We start from the raw sequence: 10,318 nt of genomic DNA, 5'->3' as shown, positions 1-10,318 counted from the left end.
AGAGGTCTGCAGGGCAACTGCTTTCTCCTGCCGAGATGCTGAAATGGAAATGCTTGCTGGCTGTTTTCCTTTGAGGCTGATGCTCTGTCCTTGTACAGTGCCGCTTTCTAATAGCTGACTTCCAGTGAGCTTCTGAAATGCCGAGCAGCTGAAAACCCATCATCTGCCTCTCACTGTAGGGAATATTGGCTGCTGGACAGAATTACCGATCCTTAATTACTGTGTCTGTACAGACTATGATCTGCCTGGAGCCATAATCAGATATAAAAAGGCTCTGAAATAAATCTATAGACCAAGTTCTATATTTATGTAAAGCCCTGACAATTGGGAAGGCATTCCAGCACAAGTTATTAATGCCACCATATTTTTATCATGTGAATATGACTGTGTAGTTAGTGATGGTCAGGGTTTTTGGACATGGCATTGCAGCCACAAAACCAAGAAGTTATTTCAGCCAGCTGGTTGCATTTCAGCATGAATTTCATACTTGCAATTCTGTGGTGAAAGGAACTCACTATACTCGAGGAGAAGGAGAAAGAAGCAGCTTTTCTCAGATTTTTTTGGAACAACTGCACTGATTTGGAGACTGTAATTCCCTGAGGAAGCTGTGTCTCGGCTATAAATACCCTCTGAGCTAGCTCAGCGGGTTTATCTGGACTGGGATGAGTTTATAGGTGTTGCATTTGACTCTCATGGGGGGCATATTTCTTATGCTCTGTGGGGCAGTGATGAGGAAAAATGACCAAGGGAGAGTCTGAGATATCTTTTAATGAACAGCTTCCTCCATTGCTATTCTGTGCACCTCGGCGAGCCTCACAGCTGTCCCAGACCTAACAGCCAGAGGACAGCTGGCCTCTTGAGGCAAAGTGTTTGTCTGCAGGGAAAAAAGAAGATGTAATAATAGCTATGTTCCTTTGTCATTGTATATGGCTGGTTTAAAATAATCTTTTTAGAAGCTAAATCTAAGTAAAGCTGCCCATGATTGCCACGCCCACCGCCATTGCAAAGCGGGAGGAGGGACCTGGTAGCGGTAGATCTCCTTTTAGCTGGAGCCAGGCATCTGCCCAACTTGCAGGTATGATGTTTCCTACATCAGAAGAGAGCAGGGCAGTGGGCCAAAATGTGGAAGTGGGGTGGGTAGATATCAGTCCGATTAAATGAAGTTAGAAATATTGCTGTGAGTGATGCTCTGGCAGGAAACAAGTTAAACTTAATGTAAGGTGGCTCTTGCAGAGTATTTCCCCAGAGGAGAGCTGCTGACACTGAACATCCTCTCCCATGTTTTCCCCCTCGTTTTAAAGGTAACAGGATTGAATCCTAAGATGCTGCAGTATTAGAACATGCACAGAAGGGTGTTGAAGTTAGCTGTTGAAAAAGCCTGATGAGGGGATCAGTATTGTCACTGTTCTTCTGAAGTCACTGCATAACCTTGAGGAAATTGATAGGTGACTACCAAAAGCACAGGATGAGTCAATTTGGAAAGAGGTGCCACAAGAGAGATCATCTCCATCCACAGAGCCGTAGGCCTAGGCTTATTCATGTTTGCCGAGAAAGAAAATCAGTACTTTTCCCCCCATCATAGCTATATCATAGGAAACGTGACCAGCCAAAAAGATGACTGAAAGCCAAATTCATTTTTACTAGGCCCATAAATACCATGTTGAACAGTGGCTGACTCCTCAGCGGGTAAGTGTTCATGTGTGATTCTCAAACACTTGGACTTGTGGTATCAGCAGAAAGCAGCTACGGAGAGAGGCTGTGCGGTCGTAGTTTCATCTCCCTCCTGATTAAAAGTGACTGGGTGCTATGCTTGCCAGCGATACACTGCGAAGCAGCTGTCTTCTCTGAAGACATCAGACAGACACAAGTTACAATGGCTGCTTTTCCAGGCAGACAGAAGAATATGCTCAGCCAGTTCATTGCCAGAGCGGGTCTCAGTCCATCAGCAGCAGCTGAGTTGTGGTATAGGGCACATCAGAAGATAAAGGTTTCTTGCTCTTGGACAAAAATAGTCAAATATCTTAGAACAGACAAATACCTTTTGATGATCCTGAACTTGTGGGTGCCTTGTTTAGTGACTTAATCTCCATACTTGAAAATAACTAGCAAGGCTTATTTAACTTTTCTGATCAAGTTCTCCTCTTGTCCCAGCCAGGGAAACTTGTGGACAATCCCTCCTCTTGCACAAACTCATGCATTTTAGGGGAAAGGCTGGTTGTTCAGGACTTGAGCTCTCCAAGAGGGTGATGACAGGCCCCTTACCTCCAAGCGTTGCTAAATGTGATGCAATCTATAAGCAAAATAGGCCACCTAGCCTGAGCTGCGCGTACGCCTGTGAAAGGTTCTGCATCAGGTCAGGGCAGGCATAGGGAGAAGCAAATGAGATACCAAAGCCTGAGCCTGACCTGGCTGCAGTGCTGGCACTGGCGGGATGGAGCAACCATCGCAACCAGACAAAACACACAAGCGGTGGAGAGCTGCTTGGAAAAGAGAGCTTGCAGGCTCTAACAGGAGGTTTGCAGAACAGAAAGTGGCAATACAGAAAACAGGGCTGCAACAGCAGCAAATGATTTCAGAAGCTATTGCTGCTCAACCTCGGCTGCCTGCTCCTGCAATGTTTTACAGAGAGCAACCGGAACGTCTTATCTGTGATTGGGAAGCATTTGGGGGATTGTTGGTGCTTTTGTGAAATGAAGTGTGCATCTTGAAATCACATACAGTATGCTTGATTAATAATCAAGGTAAAGAAAGAAAACAGTATTTTTAGTGTGGTGAGATCTAGGGAGCAGCCCTCTAGGAAACATTTCCTTACAAAGGGTGTCTTGTAGGCTATTCTCTGTTTCATGGCTTGAAACAACTGCGAACTATATTATATATATATGTATAATCCCAGTTTATGACTCCCTGGAGCATGATAATGGGTATAAAACATTAATCTGATTTGTTTAAAAATATTAATCCAATTTTTTGTTTAATGGTATGAATCTGGGCACAAGTGATAACAAAAAATTACAGCATGTTATCTCTTTAAGGAGATAGCTAAATGCGATGCCATTCATCATGGTGATAGGTAGTTCCTCAGGCGCAAAGACGCACATATCGCAGTCCGTGCATGATGACGACCAGATCCAGCTCTGTTTTCTGTCTGCTCTGCGTGGCGCTATCGACAAAGAGCTATGAGCAAGGGCAACGCAACGCTCTTGACAAATCCTTCACAAATGTTTGGGTTGCTCTCTTATGCACTCCTCTGGCAAATTTTAAACAAAGTCTAGAAATCTGTGTTAGCCACAGAGCACGAGCATAGACTGCAAATAAGATTTCGCTCTTACAATCAGGCCAGCATTTTGTCTGAAACTGGATTTCTTGTCTTTCAGTTAGGCTAAAGCTGATGGCTGGGCAAAAGTGGCTCCAAGGCTTGCTGTGTTGAGAAGAGCCCTGGAGAGCAGAGGGCACCTGCAGCAGCCCAAGGGGTGTGCGGGTGATGCGGTGCTGGTGCTGGGTCATGGTCCTATGGCAATGCCACCTCTTTGTCAGCAGTGCTGGCTTCAGATTCAGTAACCACTTTAAGGTAAATATCCATCTGTGGTTTCAGCAAGCTGGGACTACTATGAATGGACGTTACCAGAGGAATGTGGAAATACTTTAAAAATCATCCTCACAATCTTTTAAATTACTGTATTTTTCTTTTTTTTTTCAGTTTATCTAAGCATTCTTTAAACCAGGTTTATCAGCTCTGATATGTCAAAACTTGTTCCTGTGATTAGCGTGCAACTTTGAGGATGTTTTTCGAATATTCTAGTTGCATCTCTACTTCCAAAATCCTTTATGCTCTAGCTCCCCATCACAAAATGGGGTTAATAGCACATCTGTTTCCTCTCTTGTGTATCAAAAGTAATTTGATTTAAAAATCCTTTGGAGTTGTGTATAGGCAAGAAGCAGTTCAAAGGAAAACTTGCTCTCAGCTTGACCTCTAGGTATTTTTGTTTTAACTTCTTGCAAAACTTACACTTTCAGTTTATGATTACTGAAGCACAAAAATCATATTTTTTTTTTTCCCCTTGAAGTTCTGGGGAGGTCTAACTAGGGAAACCAAGGCATAGAGGGCATGAAGTCCACGTGGGAAACCAGACTGAGGGACAGGCTTAAGCCACTCAAAGAGCCTGGGCTGAGTTCCCATTTATGCCAAAGGTTTTTGGATTATTCATTCGTCTCTGAGGCTGGGGCAAAACCTGGCAGGGCAGTGGGAAGGGAGTGGGTGGGGAATGGAGTCCTGCACAACCTGGGAAATACTCCTGCCCCAACTGCTACTTCTGGGACTGGTTCCTGTAAGAATTAGGCAGAAGACAAGGGCAGAGCAGAGTGAGCTTGTTTGTTTAGACACACAATGTTTGCCTTTATTTCCCTCTATCTTTTCTAAGGGCCGTGACGGTACTTCCTTCCTAGTTCATTTGTGTGGCTGCCTGAAAGGGATATGTCTAAATAGGGGTCAGAGCGACTGCAGGGCAGTTTGCTTGTTTGTTAAACAATATGGGAAGCAAACAGAGGCCATGAAGAATACTTCCCTCCCCTCTGTGCCCCAGGGAACATTCTTTATAAAATTTGGCAGCAGCTCTTTCATCAGAAACCAGCAAACCACTGCACAGAGCGGCTGGCCCTGGAAACTGTTTTAGCAATTTAACAAGAGAGGAAGAGGAGGCACAGGAAAGAAGCTTTTAAAAAAAAAAAAAAAAAGTTGTATAAAGCCTCATAGAAAATCTCTTAAACAGTAAAAAATACGTAGCAATTTTCAAGAAATTAAAAAAGAAAGAAAAGCATGTTGGACTTGCATTTCTGCATGGTGCGTTATAAACAGAAGCACAATAAGTATCATGTCATGTCCCAGATTGTGCTGCCGATCAATTTAAATGAATGCTCTCTCTCTGACAGTGACCATTATAGGACTGTTCAGAAAAGCAGTACAAGAAACTTCCTGCAGGCTCTTGTGAAAAATATGTTCAGAGGTAAGCCCAAGTGTCTAGTGCAGAAATTGAAGAATGAGAAAAATAGCAGGAACTTCTGTAAATATATTTGTCTCCAAGCTCTGCAAAAAAACCACCTCTGAAGACTAGTAATGAATTACAAATGTTAATGATATACTGAAAATAATTACTTCTGTAACAGAGCTGATGGTGCCAGAAATCAGCTCGTTTTCCCTTCTTTCCTCAGACAACTTGGTGCAATTTTGAATCCGTGCTTCTGGGCTCAGTTTCTAGCAGTAAGCTGGGGTTATGGTTCTATCCAAGCCTAAAACTTTAGACACTTAAAACTCCCCAAGGTCTGCCAGTTGCTTAGGTTTTTATCAAATACATGCCTAACAGTCTGTTAGCCATGACTGGCCTGCTAAAACCTCTGTACTGCGCAGCGGCAGGGCCTCTGAACTCCATCACTGCTCTCGATGGGTCATTCATTCTCTCATCGATCTTGCCTTATCCGGTAGGATGCTCAGGGCATAGCCGTTCCTCCTTCCCCAGTCCAATAAGTCTGATGAATTGAACCTAGTTCGATAACTATTCTGCCTGATCTTCTTTGCAACTAATGCCACAAGGCGAGTGCTTTACCTAGAAGGTTATATGCTATTTTTATACACAAGCATTTATTCTTGTCATAGGCTGGAAAGGGGAAGAAAGCAAACATGATTTTTTTTTTTTTTCTTTTTTTAGACTATGGTTCAGGCATTAGCTAGAAAAATCTCTACTTTTCTACATGCTCAAGGTCAGTCTTAAAAGGCCTCCAAACACAATTTAATGTGTTTTCAGAGGCCTCCAAAGCTAAATCAGGGAGCTTGCAGACGAAGCACTGTGTAGTGTTAGTGATGCTAGGTGCACTGTTACGGTCCTGGAATTCATGAGTGGTTATGACCCCTTCTAAATGCGGTTTGCTTCCACTTTAATTGAATACTTGCCCCACGTTATTAGGAATATGTGTTTCTATGCTGCATGTACCATTTGATCTGATGAGGAGAATGGCACAGAGATGGGATGCCCTTGGGGGAAGGGAATCACTGTTAGTTCTCACCTCTGATTTCATCTGCTTCTCCCCTCACTGGGAGGTGGATCCCTCACTGTTGCTGAGGATTTACAGGAGGCAGCACCCGAATTTCACAGTTTCGGTATTCCATATGTGCTTCTCCCAGGCTTTAGATAACGGAGTATAGTGTCTGTGCAAAGGGAGGGCAAGCGCTGTTTTCCAGACACGTTACCTTAATGGACCTCCTTTTCTTTTTAAAAAGGTCTAGCAAGGCTTTCAAAACTACTTTTCCATATATCACAAAGCAATTTTCATTGTTATCTGCTGGTGAACAGAATTGTTCATGGGTAGTAAAGTTTTATCATTTTCTTGCTTTTACTTGAGTAATGATTTTAAGTAGTTCTAGTTTTGTAGGCATGTCACTGAGGTGAGATATTCAAAATCAGTTTGGATTATTATGTGTATTACCGTTACTGAATGCCTTATTACTTCTTGTATGCTTTAGAAGCCCCGGTTGATAAATGAAGTAGGTGACAAAGGCTTCAACAAGAAATTTTATCCTGTGGGTAGCAGTAGTAAGGACTGTACATTTTAGAAATGTTAAGGGCAAAGATTGCAAAATTCCCTAACCCCTTTTTATGTTCCAACAAAAAAAAAAAAGCATTCCTATAGTTCAGTGAAAAACCCCATGTGTGCTCTTGAGAGATTCTGTTGTGCTGCTGTGGTGCTGGCAGGTATTTAGAGAAATGAAAAGAATACAGACTGCTGGAGACTAAGTGATTGAGTTAAGACAAATATTTTGGTATCTTTGCATTCCTTTTCAAATGTTTAAATGGACTACTTAAAAATATGCTCTATTGTACAACTTTCCCCAGTAGCAGGGGTAAAAAAGTGGCTATGGGAACTTTGCTAACCATACTGTCAGTGTTTCTACAAACTTGAATTATAGCCTAGCTGAAGATTACATGTTTAACCAGCTCACAACAATGCCTTGACCTAAATTTATTTTCTTTCAGCTGTTTTTGAAACAAAGGAGAAATCTTATCAGATGACCTGTTTGTTTTGAATAGGTATTTCAGACTGCTATGTCACTAAACATGTCGAAGTGTTTGGCCAACTGGGTCCTCTTCTTCCTTTTAGAAGAACCCTTCTGTTACCCACGCTCTGTACACCATCTTAGTCTGGGCTGTGTTATGAACGTGATCTACTTCTGCTACCAGCTGGCTTATCTAAAAAAATGTCAGTTCTCTAAAATGACACTCAAGTGATTCAATTAAGCCCACCTTTTCTTGAAATTCCCATTTCATTTTCTAACAATCTTCCAACTTCTCTAATAAATGAGGTACAAGCCTCCTCAAACCAGAGCCTTCTCAGCTATACTGTCCTGTCTTTATGCTTAAAACAGGCTTATCCCATCCTATCATGGAAAATGCTATTTAATTTTGCTCCCTGGAACACCTACATAACTGCACTGGAACTTTTAACACTCTATCATGTTTTGAATATTTGATATTTGGAATAGTAATATTCTTTCATTCGCTGAGAATTCTGTTCTTAAGGGGCTTTTCCATTTTTAGTGTTATAAAGTATTAAGAAATGTCTGTGTGGGTCAGGAGTAACTGTCATGTTCAGACCCACCACATCACCCTTTTATTAGTGGAGCTAATGAAGTGACTAGTAGAAGACTGGTACCTGGAGAAGCATACACAACACGCTGTACGGCTTTTTCTTCTTCTAGTAACAAAAAAAAATTGAGCCTATGGAATAATGGATTTGATTCTTTCTATGACAGGGAAATCATGCTTATCAGTTATAGATCTTTCTGGTTTTTAAGTACATGTTAGAAAAGTGAAAGACTCTCCCAGTTGTCAGGTAACCTCCCCATGCCAATCTTCATGCTCTTGGCCCATAGCGTGGAGGCACTGCATCTTCCTATTTAAATGAATGTCCACTTCTACAAAACATAAGCAAACTGCACTCCACAACCTCCAATGTAATGCTTAAAGGAAGACTTGCTCATTAGCAACTTCCAAAATAACTGAGTTACCTAATCGTAACTTTATTTTTGACACCATGTTGTTTTTTTACTCAACAAGGCAGTGCTACCTGACATGTCCAGGTGAAAACTGGGAGCCTGTAATCATGTCAAATAATGAAGAGAGGACCTTTTTTAGGTCTTCGTGATGCTTTATGGAAGCTTGTGCAGCAATGATTCCAGGGTTTTAGTCTGCGCAGTTTTAAATGACTTACGCTCTTGCTGCTTCTCAGGGAGAATTTGTCCCACAGCCTCAAAGACCTCTTGCTGTCTGGAAAATGCCTTTTCCTTTCCTTCTGCCTCAAATTTTCCATTAACGAATTTTTATCCCAACTTGTACACCCACTCAGCTAGTTTGAACTCTTCTTCTGTGTTTTTATGACCTTCCAGTGCTAGCAGACATTTACTACATCCCTCTTGTCTAGTAGCCAGATTATGTGTATTGACTCTTTCTGTATAAATGTACCCCTTCAGTGCCTTAATCTCTTTTGATGGAATTTTTTCTTCTTTGAATTCTTTCCCATCCTTCACTGCTCTTTACTGTCCCTGGCCTCAGCTAGGAAGTTCATTTCTTGCGAGCATTCTGGACGCCTCAGGCAATACGGGAAAATATAGTAGGATGGTGCGGAGGGGAGGGGAAAGGGAGCAAGCCATGCTTGGGATGGATAGTGCTCAATGCAAAAGAAGCATGGATGCAAAAGTTGCCTATTAGAATCAATAATAAGAATGGTACTTCACCTTCACTTCCAGTGCTATACTATTCATCATTTTAGACATTGATACCTCTTCTTGCAAGAGAAATGATATAGCTCTGGGCTGACAGATGAGAAATAATAGTTGAAAGCAATTTTTCAGAAATGTTTAAGATTTCCTTGTATAATGGATACAGTCAATGGCTATATTGACAAGTTATGGTATAACACAGTCAAAGGAATTAGCATTTTGTCTTTGCAAATTTAGTGTATTGCTCTATTAAAACAGTATCTTGATTTCATTCCTTATGATTGTAGGACACCTTCCAGCACTTAGCAGAAGATCTGTGTATAACATTTAATTTTCATATGTCTTAAGTGTAAATATCTGCCTTTTATTATGTAGCCCAAGTCATGGATACCGTTTTCATATCAACTTTCTCCTGGCACAGACTGTTGTGGATATATACCAGGTCCTGCTCTTTCCAAGGTCTTGTACCAGACTGCAGAGGTACTGTTTTGCATCGTTTCAAAGTCTCGCTTTATCCTAGACTGTCCATGTGTGTTAGTGGCATTGCCTTCTGGCCTTTAAGATGAAGGCCACTGATTTTTTTACAGCTTCATAAATATCTCATTGTGGAGTGCATTACTTGAGGAATGACAGTAAAAATGTGAATTTTTCCATTTGAATTTGTTAGGAAGCAGTACTGAAATTCAGCATTACTAAAGCACAGAGCAGGCTGGACCTGTGCTGCGCCAGGGACCCCATGTAGGCAGTTAGCCATACCAGCACCCTGCCAGAACTGAACGGGGACCCAGCCTACGCTCCTCTGTGGCAACCACTGGAGTGTTCGAGCAAGAGCCAGCGCTGCCGTGAGTGACACCTGACAAGAAACACAGACATGGAAACTTGAATTCTGTTGTCCAGCTACAACATGGGCACCTGCAAATAAAGGTACCAAGAAAACAACATTCAGGAGATTGAGGTTATTTAGAAAAGTCAAAATTAACTCATGTTTTAGAAATACTTAGGAAAATACTGATTTGAAAGTAACCTCAATGTACTTTAAACAAAATGCAGAGTTAATCCTTGAAGTGCCTGAAGAGTCTGTCGTGCATTAGTGTGCTTAAAAATACAAACAAAACCATCATTACAGAGAAAAATAAATTGGCTCTAACTCTGCGTGTTCCAAGGGCCCAAAACTGTGAACAAATCTGTTTGTTTGGTTGTTTTTTTTAATTGTGCCTTTGTCTTATTTTTAGTATTGACCTGGAAAGAAAAAATATCCTATAAGAGCGAGAAAACGACAGTCCCTTATCAGAAAGGTTCTCTAAAAGACTCCTTGGTGTGTGAGAACTCGTACCACGACAGCAAGAGGTTTGCTTTTGCCAGACTGTAAAGCAGCATCCCTCACCGCTCCCTTGGGAACATAGTGGGAACTGACAGTGATCAGGAGGGAGAAAGAATACGATGATGTTGCTAACTGAAAGGCAGCAGGCCTCTTTCCAGCTACTCTGTTAGACAAGCCTCACAAATCAAAATCCTCTTTCAGATGCCCAAATTATATTTCTGTTGGCTAAGACT

This window comes from Platalea leucorodia, assembly GCF_965183815.1.
Source record: "Platalea leucorodia genome assembly, chromosome: 6".
Lineage (NCBI taxonomy): Eukaryota > Metazoa > Chordata > Aves > Pelecaniformes > Threskiornithidae > Platalea > Platalea leucorodia.
The sequence above is the reverse complement of the archived record's forward strand: the minus strand, read 5'-3'. Positions refer to the sequence as shown.